The 12,864-nt window shown below is 33.1% G+C and overlaps 1 protein-coding gene across 8 annotated transcripts in view; it reads right to left on the bottom strand.

Annotated features, from left to right (window-relative positions):
• SOX6 (SRY-box transcription factor 6) overlaps window positions 1–12,864 on the bottom strand; it is a 655,459-nt gene that overhangs the window by 406,890 nt on the left and 235,705 nt on the right. Inside the window, exon 1 of one of the 8 annotated variants that reach the window (XM_073018038.1) lies at window positions 8,212–8,466. The exons of the other annotated variants lie outside the window; for them this stretch is intronic. The gene's annotated coding sequence lies outside the window, so the exon portion shown is untranslated. Of the gene's footprint in view, window positions 1–8,211; window positions 8,467–12,864 lie in introns of those variants that run through there. 8 annotated transcript variants of the gene reach the window in all.

The raw sequence follows: 12,864 nt of genomic DNA, 5'->3' as shown, positions 1-12,864 counted from the left end.
TAAGCAACAGTGCACAAAAATAAATAAAATTTCATCATAAAACTGTGGTTATGGCAAAACTATCTCAACTTTTTGTTCCTAATATATTTTCATCCTTCACAGGCAGAATGACAACCACAAAGGACAATTCATGATATGCAGTTCTATATTTCTACAAAATGTAAAGCAGTAAATTCTAGACACATGCCTAAAACAGAGATGTGGCAGCAGTCAATTCAAGCAAACGGGTCCTTATTCAGTTTCTGTCCTATTGTTTCAGGTGCCTTCCTTTACCTCACTCTTCCTTTCACACTTTGTTTTGTTCATTGGGTCTAACTTCCTTCTTGGTGTTACTCTTTCACTACTAAATAAACTTAGACTTCTACTCTATTAGATAGTTCTTATCATCTATAACACCTTCCCTTACTGCTCTAGAAACAGTAAATCTTGCAAGTAAGTGATGCAATATCACACCTGAGAATTTAATTTATAGGTTTCTGTAAGTTCCAGAGATACAATCATACCCAGGTATTGTCAATTTTTTAGAGCAAAAGTGTGTAGGTTTTCTGGTTGATTACTTAACTCTAATCCTTAAGAATAAAAGTAAACAACAAATACATTGAATAAACACATATGTGTATACATATTATATGTTCTGAACATTATTAGGTCATAACCATGCTGAAATGAAAAGAAAGGGGGAGGGAGGGAGGGAGGAAGGAAGGGAAGGAGGGAGGGAGGGAAGGAGGAGAAGGGGAAGGGAAGAAGGAAGGAAGCTAATTTATCTTGATTAATACAGAAATGTAGCCCTTAGTATAGCTAATAAATACTCAAGGCTGTGCATCACTGACCCATCTTTAACTCAGTACAATTACTATGGCTTCCATGCTGATACTATCGCAAAATATTATGCTATATCATAATGACTTAAGTCATAAAGCCAAATCTTTCTTTCTCTGAATTACCTTATGTGCCTCTTCATTATTCAGAACATCCTGGACTGCATATGAACGAACTGGGAATTACCTCTTATGAAACACTGAAAACCCCATGGAAGTCCACCCGAAAAATAAGGATATCTGTAAAATCTATTCCAAATGTGTTCATTGTCAGGAACTCAAATCTTTTGTAGCTCATTAGAATCTCTGGTAATTATAACATATAATAACTTTTAGTTATATTATCACTAATTCACAGGTCTGCAGTTTTCTTTCTAACCCTTCTGCATTCTTAAGATTCAGAGTTATTCAGATAAAATGATGGCAATGCATTTCAAAGTAATTCTAAAAATTAACTTCTACAGCTATGCAATTGGTATTTCAAATATCACACGTGGAATACATTTTAAACAGAAAAAAAATTAATATTAATGTCATTATCCTTTTCTCCTATTTAGCACTCTTAGAGTCTTATTTAAGAAACACAAGCCACAATATGATTCAAATACTTTAAATAATAAAAATGTTAAAAACATGTGGTGAGGTTTCTTTGTAACGAAAAAAAAAAACAAACAAACACACTCACGTGGCAAAAAGAATTATGTGCGTGTCATAAATTTACCCATTCTATGCTGTATTCTCTAAGGCAATGTTCTATACCCCATAAAATCCAAGAAACAATAAAATAAAATTGTGTTTGAAAGCCAGACAAATAAATAGGAAAGAGCAGGTCCATTTTTATTCCTTTCATATTCATATTCTCTCTCTCCCATCTCACTCTCCAAACTTCTCTCCATGATCATCTTTGTTATTATTGATGTTTCTGTATTTTCTATCACTGTTTTAAGAAAAGGAGACAACCATAGTCCAAATTCATAAAATGAAAGTCAAACTTGATGCAACACTATGCCTATTAGCAACTTTTAAGAATAGAACTTCAAAATAAAGCATCATCTAACAACAACAACAAAAAAAAAAACTGCTGCCATTAGGCATTATATGAAAAAATAGGTACAAGTTCCACCAACTCATGTAAAAAAAAAAGAAGCCTCAGAAGCTTACTATTATTAACTAACACTTCAAAGCTTTTTCAAACTTTCTGGCCCACACCAATTAATTTGCCACCCTACCCATTCATACAAAAGTTATACATATTATTAAACAGAATAATGACATCTTCTCATCACACCTAATATCTCCAATTGAAATCAGATTTTTTGCATCACTGAACCAGAGAGGTTGTTACAACCGAAATGAAAGTGAGACCTAGAGAGTTTAAACACTTTGTTCAAGTAATTAGTTACAAATTAGTAGCAGAGTTAAAATTAGAACCCAGTTCTCCAAACTCCAAAACACCAATCCAGATCTTGAAACTTCAAAGCACATAAAAAAAAGAGAAGAAATTGTCCTGGTCCTAAAGAATTCACTAAAACTCTAAAGTTGCATATTTCTGCGGTGAATATTATTTGGTCACAGTAATGGAGGTAATTGAAGAGCTAATGCAAACACATTTTTTTTTAAAGATTTGACTAATCTCAAATAATTTAAAGAGCTAATGCACACCCAGCAATCCCATTACGGGTTATAAACCTAAAGGAATATAAATCCTTCTGCTATAAAGACACATGTACACATATGTTTGTTGCAGCACTATTCACAATAGCAAAGATTTGGAACCAACCCAAATGCCCACTAATGATAGACTGCATAAAGAATATGTGGCACATATACACCATGGAATACTATGCAGCCATTAAAAAAAAGGATGAGTTCATGTCCTTTGAAAGAACATGGATGAAGCTAGAAACCATCATTCTCAGCAAACTAACACAGGGACAGAAAACCAAACACCGCATGTTCTCACTCATAAGTGGGAGTTGAACAATGAGAACACATGGACACAGGAAGGGAAACATCACACAATGAGACCTGCCGGGGAGTAGGGGGCTAGGGGAGGGATAACATTAGGAGAAATACCTAATGTAGATGACGGATTGATGGGTGCAGCAAACCACCATGGCATGTGTAACAAACCTATACGTTCTGTACATGTATCCCAGAACTTAAGGTATTATAATAATAATAATTAAAACAATTTGGCTAATCTCAAATAATTTCTGTAAACATGTGGCATACCTAATGTGATTTATTTTCTTCCTGGATTTATACCTTCTAAATTAGATTGGCTTAAGGTCAATATTAAAATGAACTTGCATCCCAAAACACTAGCAAAGAGTGGGAGTAGAAATGATAGTGGAAATAGAGAGAGAGAGGCATCCAGAATAAAAAGATGCTAGCTGCCAAAGGAAAGTCATCCTAGAATTAGAAAATTGTTGTACTCAATCCTCAAGACATAATCCATGCATGTTTGATAGTTAGTTATAATTATAAGTGAAATCCTTTGCCTACTTCCTCTACACTCCTGCCTTTAAATGGCTAAAGCCTCCTTTCAGGAGATGGGTACCAGGAATACAGGAAGAGGAAGCATATGCAAATTGAGTTTTAAAATCATAGCACTCTTGCTGACGGTAAGAATTTCACATGATCTCTGTAAGGTTAAAGTAAGAATATGAGGGAAGAATCCCTCATGGTCATCACTGAAACTCATGACTACATTCTGCAGACCCAGCACAGATCAACTTAAATTTCCCCCAGGCAACTGTTGAAAATGGGGAAAACCTACTGCACTACTGATAGAACATTTAGACTTCAGAACTGACAACTGTATATTTTTAAAGACTCACTAAATATAAGAAAAGAGAAGGGAGATAAGGGAAGGGAAAAGAGAGAATTGGGGTGACAGAGAATATACGAAGTAGAAGAGAGGGAAAAAGAAAACAAAAAAAGAAGGAAGGGAATATTAAGGAGTGCTGTCTCAGGAAATGAAAATCTCATAAAGCAACTTACAAAGGAATCTTTTATTTTTTTTAAAAAAGTCAAGTTGTTAGTTATAGAGTTATTGAAGATGTTGGTATTTGTTTCCAGACAAGGAAGATTTCAATTTTAAAATATAGTGATAAAAACTATATCATCAGGATTGAGCCTTATTCTCTTTTTCAGTAGTATATATATATACTGAATCAAGAGAAGGAAAAAGAGGAAGACTAAAAAGTGAGTAAGTAGATAAATAAAAACTGCAGGAAACAGGGTAAAGCCCTTTGTTAATTAGCTTCTTACTGTACAACTACTCAAAACTGTAATGTTAGTTTTCCTTGTTTATATCTCAGTTCCCAGGTATGCAAGGACAAAAATTAATCAATGTGAATTTTCTTCTCCACCAGAAATTGCCACTTTAAGCCAGTTAATAATATGAGGAGTGAGGTTGTTCATGCTAGGTACCACTGAAAATATTTTGTCACAGAAAGAACTAAAATCAAATGGACATAGAAACTATATAGGCAACCAACATTTGTTTTTAGCAGAAGAGGGTAACAAGTAATTTCAGTATACGAAAAAAGAGAAACAATTTTAGAAAAAAAAATCCACTTGAAGACATTATTCTAAAGTCATATTTATTGTTTTCTTTTCATTGTTATTATTATCTTGTTCCTGCACATGTGACTCTGCCCAAGCATGTAGAAAAACATTTCCATTGTGTTAATATCTATAGCAGAAGAGTCAGGATTTTACTAGAAATTCAACAAATTCTATGTATCTTTTACCTCCTCCATACCCAGAAAATATAAACAAGCATTTTAAAAGTAAAAATGTTTCTTTTGCCACGAGATATTAATTTCAAATGCATTAGAAATTGGAACTGCATCATACTATGAGGAGACAAATAAGCTGATCAAGACACTACGGTTTCAAATTGTTGGGCGGAGCATAAATTGGTGCATCCTTTCAGGAAGGCAACTTGGCAAAGTGTATCAAAACCAGTAAAAATTCTCTTTGAACTAGCTATCTAGGAATTTACTCCACAGATATCATCATAATAGTGTTCAAAAATTTATATGGTAAATATGTTCATTAAAGTATTACTCATGAGAGAGAAAACATCAAAACAACCTAAATGTTCAACAGTTAGTAAGTACTAACACATTTCACATTTATCCAACAAACACGTGCTGAGGCCTACTATGTGCTAGGTATTGTGGATTCATTAAATTAAAAATGTGTCCTTAAAGTAAAATACAATGCATCCTGAGATTTTGTCATAAGATCCCAAATTGCTTTTTTTTTTTTTTTTTGAGACGGAGTCTCGCTCTGTCGCCCAGGCTGGAGTGCAGTGGCCGGATCTCAGCTCACTGCAAGCTCCGCCTCCCAGGTTCACGCCATTCTCCTGCCTCAGCCTCCTGAGTAGCTGGGACTAGGCGCCCGCCATCTCACCAGGCTAGTTTTTTGTATTTTTTAGTAGAGACGGGTTTTCACCGTGTTAGCCAGGGTGGTCTCGATCTCCTGACCTCGTGATCCACCCGTCTCGGCCTCCCAAAGTGCTGGGATTACAGGCTTGAGCCACCGCGCCCAGCCCAAATTGTTTTACAAATTTAGTATAATTATATTACAATCACAGAGATTTGGAAGCGGGGGTAGGGGGAAAGACTTGATAAAATGACTCAAAAGTTCATGTGGAAAAACAAATACTTAAGAATAACCAAGACAATTTTAAATGAGAATAATTCAACTAAAAAGTATACAAAATATGACTAATTAAAATTTGTCAAATGAATGGACAGATCAATTAAAGAAGTTAAGAAATAGACCCAAATATCCCTATAATGAAAATTATGGTGTTTAAAAGATGAATGATATGACTAATATTGTTGAGATAATTGGTTCTTCATATCTTAATTGCATATCACACAACAAAATAAATTCTAGATAGATTAGAAAAATTAAAGGTAAAAAATAACATTAAAATATATGTGACCATTTACATAACGTTATATGGGAAAGACATTTCTAAAAATGGTTCTAAAGGCAGAAATCAAAAATAAAACTTTAGATTTCATGAGAGAGATTTGATTTTCTAAAACTTTTAATTAAACAAATTGATAAAATTGAAAAAAGTCTAAATCATACATGACAAAGGGTTACTATTTTAGCATATAAAGACCTCTTATAAATCAATACACATTAATTTCCCATTAGAATAATGCACAATACTTTGTGATAGGCTATTCTAAATTTTTTTATATATATTCATGAATTTCATCCTTGCAACAGACCTATGACATAAGTAATATTATTATTCCCACTTTACAGACAAGGAAACTGAAACACTGAGAAATTAAGTAAATGCTCAAGTTTACAGAGCTGTTAAGTAACGATGATACAGCCAAGATTCAAACCCTGTCATCAACAATCTGACTCCAAAATCTATACTACCTCTCAAAGGTTATGAGTAAGAAATTTATTTTTCAAAAAAGAATGCAAGCTGGGCACAGTGGTTCACGCCTGTAATCCCAACACTTTGGGAGGCTGAGGCGGGTGGATCACCTGAGGTTGGGAGTTGGAGACCAGCCTGACCAACATGGAGAAACCCCATCTCTACTAAAAAGACAAAATTCGCCGGGCATGGTGGCGCATGCCTGTAATCCCAGCTATTTGGGAGGCTGAGGCAGGAGAATCGCTTGAACCCGGGAAGCGGAGGTTGTGGTGAGTCGAGATTGTGCCATTGCACTCCAGCCTGATCAACAAGAGTAAAACTCCATCTCAAAAAAAGAAAAAACAATGCAAATAAATGAAGAAATATTCCATTTCACTACTAATGAAAGAAATGCAAATTATACTAAAAATAAGATGCCATTTTCTACATGTCATATTGACAACGGTTAAAAATAATAATAATAATGTGTCAGAGTGGATGAGGAAAAATCAGTACTCTTATACACTGTTGACAAGAGTAAACTAGTCAACTTTCCTGGAGGGCATTTTGGTAATATGAATCAAATTCCTTTAAAAAGGGATTACCCAACAATCCATTTTTAAGAATTTAAACTAAAGAAATAATTACAGATGTGTGCAAAGATTTAGCTACAAAGGAGTTTACTGCAACATTGTTAATAATAATGGAGAATCAAAAATAACCTTACCTATAGATGACCAGCTAAGCTATGAAATGGCCACAATAGAATAGTCTGCAACCATTAAAATTAATAATGTAAAACAACAGGTGGTATCATAGAAACTGTAAATTATATACCATTAAATTATAAAATAGATTATAAAACATTTGATACCATATGATCTCATTTTTGTTTAAATATACATATATATGCACATTAGATAGATAGGCACAGACATAAAATCTTCAATACAAAAAGTGTGTATACCTTAATATAAAGTGAAAAGGTTTTCTTTTTATTTTTATATGTATTGCCTAAATTTCTTGTATATAATATCTGTTACTTTTAGAGTAAATAAAAAGTTCATTTTAAAAAGAAAAGTTAGGCAGGAGAAGAGAATTTGATGCCATAGGGAAATGCTCACATGTTAACTTTTTTAAAGTAGCTTGCAAAACAGCATGTGCAATAAGATCCCATTTTTCCTTTAAAAAATATGTGTATCTAAATAGAAAAACGTCAAGGATATAATCAGTATAAACTTTCTGAGGTATCTCTAAACGTCATTACAGAGCTTTTATAATTTATTTTTTATATTTTCCAATTTTTTCCAATAACCATAGTTTGGTTTTTTAATCAGAAAAAATGTAATAAGAAAGACTATATTTACTCTTTTATCTAAATCCACTCTTCCAACTAATTGTTTAACAAGTCCATAATTATGGCTAAACGCAAAAAAAAAAAAAAAAACATAGTAACTTCTTACTGCCAAAACAGACACAAATAACTATGACAGTTTTTCTAGGAAAAGCAAATCTCCTAAATGTATTGGTATATTCTATCCAGCCAATTCCAAATTTAATTTAATGATGAAACCTGTCAACTATATCAAGTTGCAAATGAGACATAAAAAGAAATCAAGCAAATACTAATAGATAGGTAGATATAATAAAATAAGACAATTGAAAAATAGTTAAACAGATGATAAAAATAATGTACTGACACTAGTCATCAATATAGCAAGATAAAAAAATAAATGAACAGGAATCAATTAATTGGCAGTGTGGCACTGCCAAAAGTCCCGGCCCTGATTTCTAAACATATGATCTTGAGCAAGCCAAATAATCTCTCCAAGTTTTAGATTCCTTGTCTTTAAACTTACAGTTAAAAAAAAAAAAAAAATAGATTATTTGGCTTTATAATTACAGAAAAAATTGATACAAATGTAAAGAATTTCCATATGACTAAGCTAATATAAACCCTAGAATACCTCCAAAATTAGTACTTACTTAATTAAACACAGACGAAGATGGTAATGCCACGAGACAAAAAGAGAATTTTAGAAAGAAAGAAAGAAAATGAGAAGAGAGAAAAGAGCTGACATCCTTGATAGTGAAGAATTTCTGCAATAGGGAATCAAGGCCCAGGAAAACTCAGTAGCTTTTTCTTATTCCAGAAAAAGAACTGGGGACCAAATTTCTCAATTTTGGCTGCTAGCCTCCAGCCTAACTAATCACCCAGTTGCACTTCTGCACATGGAAAAGCTGATAGACCATCAACAAATTCTTTATCAAAATAAACACTTTGTAACACTGACAAAATTAAAAGTGTTGTAATCTATAAATGGCTCAGCCTGTTCTGTTAAAACTTTATCCCAGTTGGACACTATGCTTAAAATATGTTCAATTTTCTTCTTTACCTCTGTTGCAATATTTAAGTCACATATATTTTCTTCCATCTCTAGAAAGTAAGTTTGTTTTCATAATTTTCCAAATTATATTTATATACATTCTTCATGAAAATATGCATAATATAGTCAGTTTCATTTTTTTTCTCTCCAAAAGAGAAAACATGCTTGAAACCTTTTCTTTTTCAGTAAAAAATTCTAGTCTCACACATCTTGTTTCACTGACTTCCATATCTAAAACTTCTCCTTATTCCCCCACTCCCTCCCAAAATCCAAACATACACACACATACACACACAGGTAGAGGCACAATGGACACAATACCAAAATTTTAAAAATAAATGTTTAGACATAAAAACACCTGAGGGTGACACTAAGTTGTAAGCTATTTCTAAAACAATTTGTTAAGGTAGTGGGAAAAAAAAAAACACAATAGACATTCTAATCAAAGTCCGGTAATTTTTCTCTCCAAGTGAATGTTATTAACCAGAATAATAAACCACCATTAAAATAAGCCACTTCTTACAGTTAATCATTATAAAAGAAGAGTAAAAGTCTTAAAAAGCAAAGCCTTTGCTTATCAGAATGTTATTTTTACTTTAATTATTAAAAGATCTCTGGATATCACAGGGTTGCTTCTCTCCCAACCGTCATCAAAATATTCAGTAAAAAACCTTTGTCAAATACGGTGTCACTCAGTTCATAAATAACAACATACTTGTCATCTGCACACATAAAGAACAGCCTAAATGTTTAATCAAATACCTCGACTTCAGGAATTAACTTCTTGCCTTTGTCCTTTGGTGGCCACGATATCTTCATTGGAAGCCTCTATTGCTGTCATTATTTCTAATTGAAATCATCCTCTACCTCCACACCCTTCCACGAAGGAAACATGGCTTTTATCTTTGTCTTGCACATGCACACAACAGAGGGAGGGAGAATAATTTGCTATTTGCACTTTCAATAATACAATAGCAAATTAATAAGGAGTGCTCTCTGTTATAGGATACCAAGCATGTTCAACACTCAATTCAGCTGTTGAAAAGAACTGCACTGTAACCCTTTTACCTAATATAGTATATTTTCAAAAGGCAGAGGAAATCTCTCAACTTGGGGGAAAATTATCTAAAGGTAAAGAGATGCTACATTTAATTCCTCACTTGAAGCTTGTGTCTATTCTGAATAAAATACTGCAACTTTAGGTATTTCTGTGCTTAGATTTAAGAAATGGACCTAAAATGAAGTTAGAGAGTTCAATGTGGAATCATTGTCAACTCCAGGGTAGTTGTACTAGTTGTACTAGTAATGGCAGAGTCAGGATTTTAACCTAGGCAGACTAGCTAAAGACCAAGCTCTTAACCACAACTTAATCTCTTAAGCACCATTAAAAACAAAACAAAACAAAACAAAAACAAAAACAAAGACAAAAAAAACTAATTAAAACTTTTTGTTCCCTTTTCATGGATAATTTGAAGTATACATTGAGATTAAATCCTGTTTCCCTGAGAAATACAGCTGTACAATGTTGTGTTAGATAATTATTGTATTAACTTCTGTTTAAGTACCCTTTGATATAGGAAATTTAGCAAAGAATGCACTCATGATTCTATGAGTCATGAAATAGAGACTTCTGTAACAATAATAAGAATTGCTCTTTCCTTCATAAAATGTTTAAAGTTCATTCTTTTAGGATTAATTCAGCTTAAATACTGAGTTCCTTATGTCACTACATTGCTGACACTTATGCACTACATAAGTGACACTTATGTCACTACATTGCTCCATAGATTCCTTACACAGCAACATCCTTATAACAGAGCAATAAGAAGAATCAGAAAGGCAGCAAAATCCAAAACAGATGTCTCAAGGAAATACATTAAAGCTTATTTACTTTGCTTAAAGGAGAATTCCTCAGCTCAGAATCTATTTACTCTTACTTACGCATAACTGTAGCACAATTTTAATTATTTGAGGAGCACACCTAGGTTCAAATCCTGCTTCCACCACTTACCAATAATACAATCTTGGGCAAGTTGCTTAACTTCTCTCAGTCCAGGTATCTTTACTTGTATAGTAGTTCACCTTGCTGCAGTGTTGCAGGAATAAACCTAATAGATACATGTAATGTGCTTAGCACAGTGCCTAGTATATACTAAGTGCTCAATAAATGGATCTTTAATATCATTAAAATATAAACTAATAGCAATTCAAGGAGTTATTTTGAGAATTAAATGGTATCACATGTAAAAGCACCTACATTAGTGCTGTACAACAAAAGGGAGGCCTACAAAATGTTAGTTTTCACTCTTTTCTTATCTAATTTAACAGCTCATAGCCAAATAGAAGTAGCAGCTTATAAAGGAGTGTGGGAGGAGGACTGATATTGCTAAAGGCAAAAACACTAATTACAGAGAAATGACAACTTCAAGTCTGAAAAAGGCAAAGATAGGAAACCAAAAATTCAGACATAAGAACTCAAAAAAAAAAAAAAAAAAAACAGCAATTTGGAGACCACTCAATGTAGAGATAAAAAGTCTTAACAGACGCTCAAGGAACAGCTAAGGAATCAGATGTTTGTAGTGATAGCTGAGCCATTGAGAAACGCTGTCAAAAAATTAAATTTAAAAATCAGAAGATAAAACTATGATATAACCTCACCCTCACATACATTACACCAAAATATTAACAGGAACTATCTCTGGTAATGAAATACAAGTTATTTTAATTATCTTCTTTAACCTTTCCATTTTTTCTAAACAAGAAACTGTTTAGGAATCAGAATGTATAGTTAAATTGTAAAAATAATATTGGCACTTACAGAAGAAGCCTCTAGAAACCTAAGAAATATATAAATGTGCAATAGATTAATTCATTCTAAACTGAGTTCCCTGTTCAAATTGCCTCATGACATCCTAGAAGAATAAAGGTATTAAAATAATGTAACATATGAGAAAAATTTGATTAGTTGTTGCACAATAAATTCACGTGAAAAAGAAAAAAATGCTAAAAGTAGATTCATCTTAGAGATACTATTTTAAATAGTAGTCAGTAGCAACACAAACCTTATAACAAAAACCACATATGATTACCTCTATCTTTGCTTGCAATAATTCTGACACACCCTCATTTTTAGAGTAAAAAAATGTTTAAACAACTCTAGGAAAAGATAGAAATAAACTGAAAAAATTGAGAAATTTCAAGAAGCATAGTCATAAGTGAAATGCACCTTTTTACATTCTAAAATAGAAATAAAAATGGTTTCGACAAATGTAGCTATTACCATGTAATCACACTGAACAACGGGGAAAAAAGAATGGCAGCATAGAAAGCAAACTAAAATATCAGAAATGAACGTATTGCTTTTTTTTTTCTTTCTCACCTGTAGTATCTCTCTCTCTTTGGAACTGTCCCACTGAACACCATGTACAATAAATTAATACAGAACATGCCAGAGAGCTGTACAGCAGATCCTAGAGGACTTTTTCATCTGGAAAAAGGGCATCTTCCCAGAAATAGAAATCATTTTCCTGTTTCTTCATTAACCAGAGCTCTAACTTTAAAAGAGTGAAAAGCAGAATAAAAAGTAGTAGGATGTTGTACACTCTCAATTACTTCAAGTACTGTTATTATTAGTAGTAGTAGTAACAATACAGGGCTAGTACAGATTTCAGATGAACTAAATGAAACAGTCACACAGCTAATCTGTGGCAGAATCATAAATAGAATTTAGATTATGTGCTTCCTTGATCCCAATTAATATTCAGTTCACCTTTTCTATAATTTCCCCCAAAACTTGACATCTCCAGATCTGTCACTTTAGCTGACTCAGCTGTGACTATTTCATTTCTTTTCTTGGATTCTGATTGTCAGTGGGTTAAAAGCAATGTATAACATTTTTAATATCAGAGGCATCTATACTTCGTAATAAAAAGTGGGTAAGTTTAAATCATGCCTGTAAAATGTTTATTGAAGTGCATTTTTTTAATTTATTTATTATTATTATACTTTAAGTTGTAGGGTACATGTGCATAACATGCAGGTTTGTTACATATGTATACTTGTGCCATGTTGGTGTGCTGCACCCATCAACTCGTCATTTACATCAGGTATAACTCCCAATGCAATCCCTCCCCCCTCCCCCCTCCCCATGATAGGCCCCGGTGTGTGATGTTCCCCTTCCCGAGTCCAAGTGTTTAACCTTGGAAAATTTTTTAAAAATGCTCTTGAGGTATGCTTTATCTCAGCAGTGTCA

The sequence above is a fragment of the Chlorocebus sabaeus genome, chromosome 1, assembly GCF_047675955.1.
Source record: "Chlorocebus sabaeus isolate Y175 chromosome 1, mChlSab1.0.hap1, whole genome shotgun sequence".
NCBI classification, from domain to species: Eukaryota; Metazoa; Chordata; class Mammalia; order Primates; family Cercopithecidae; genus Chlorocebus; species Chlorocebus sabaeus.
This window is presented reverse-complemented; position numbering and strand designations above follow the sequence as displayed.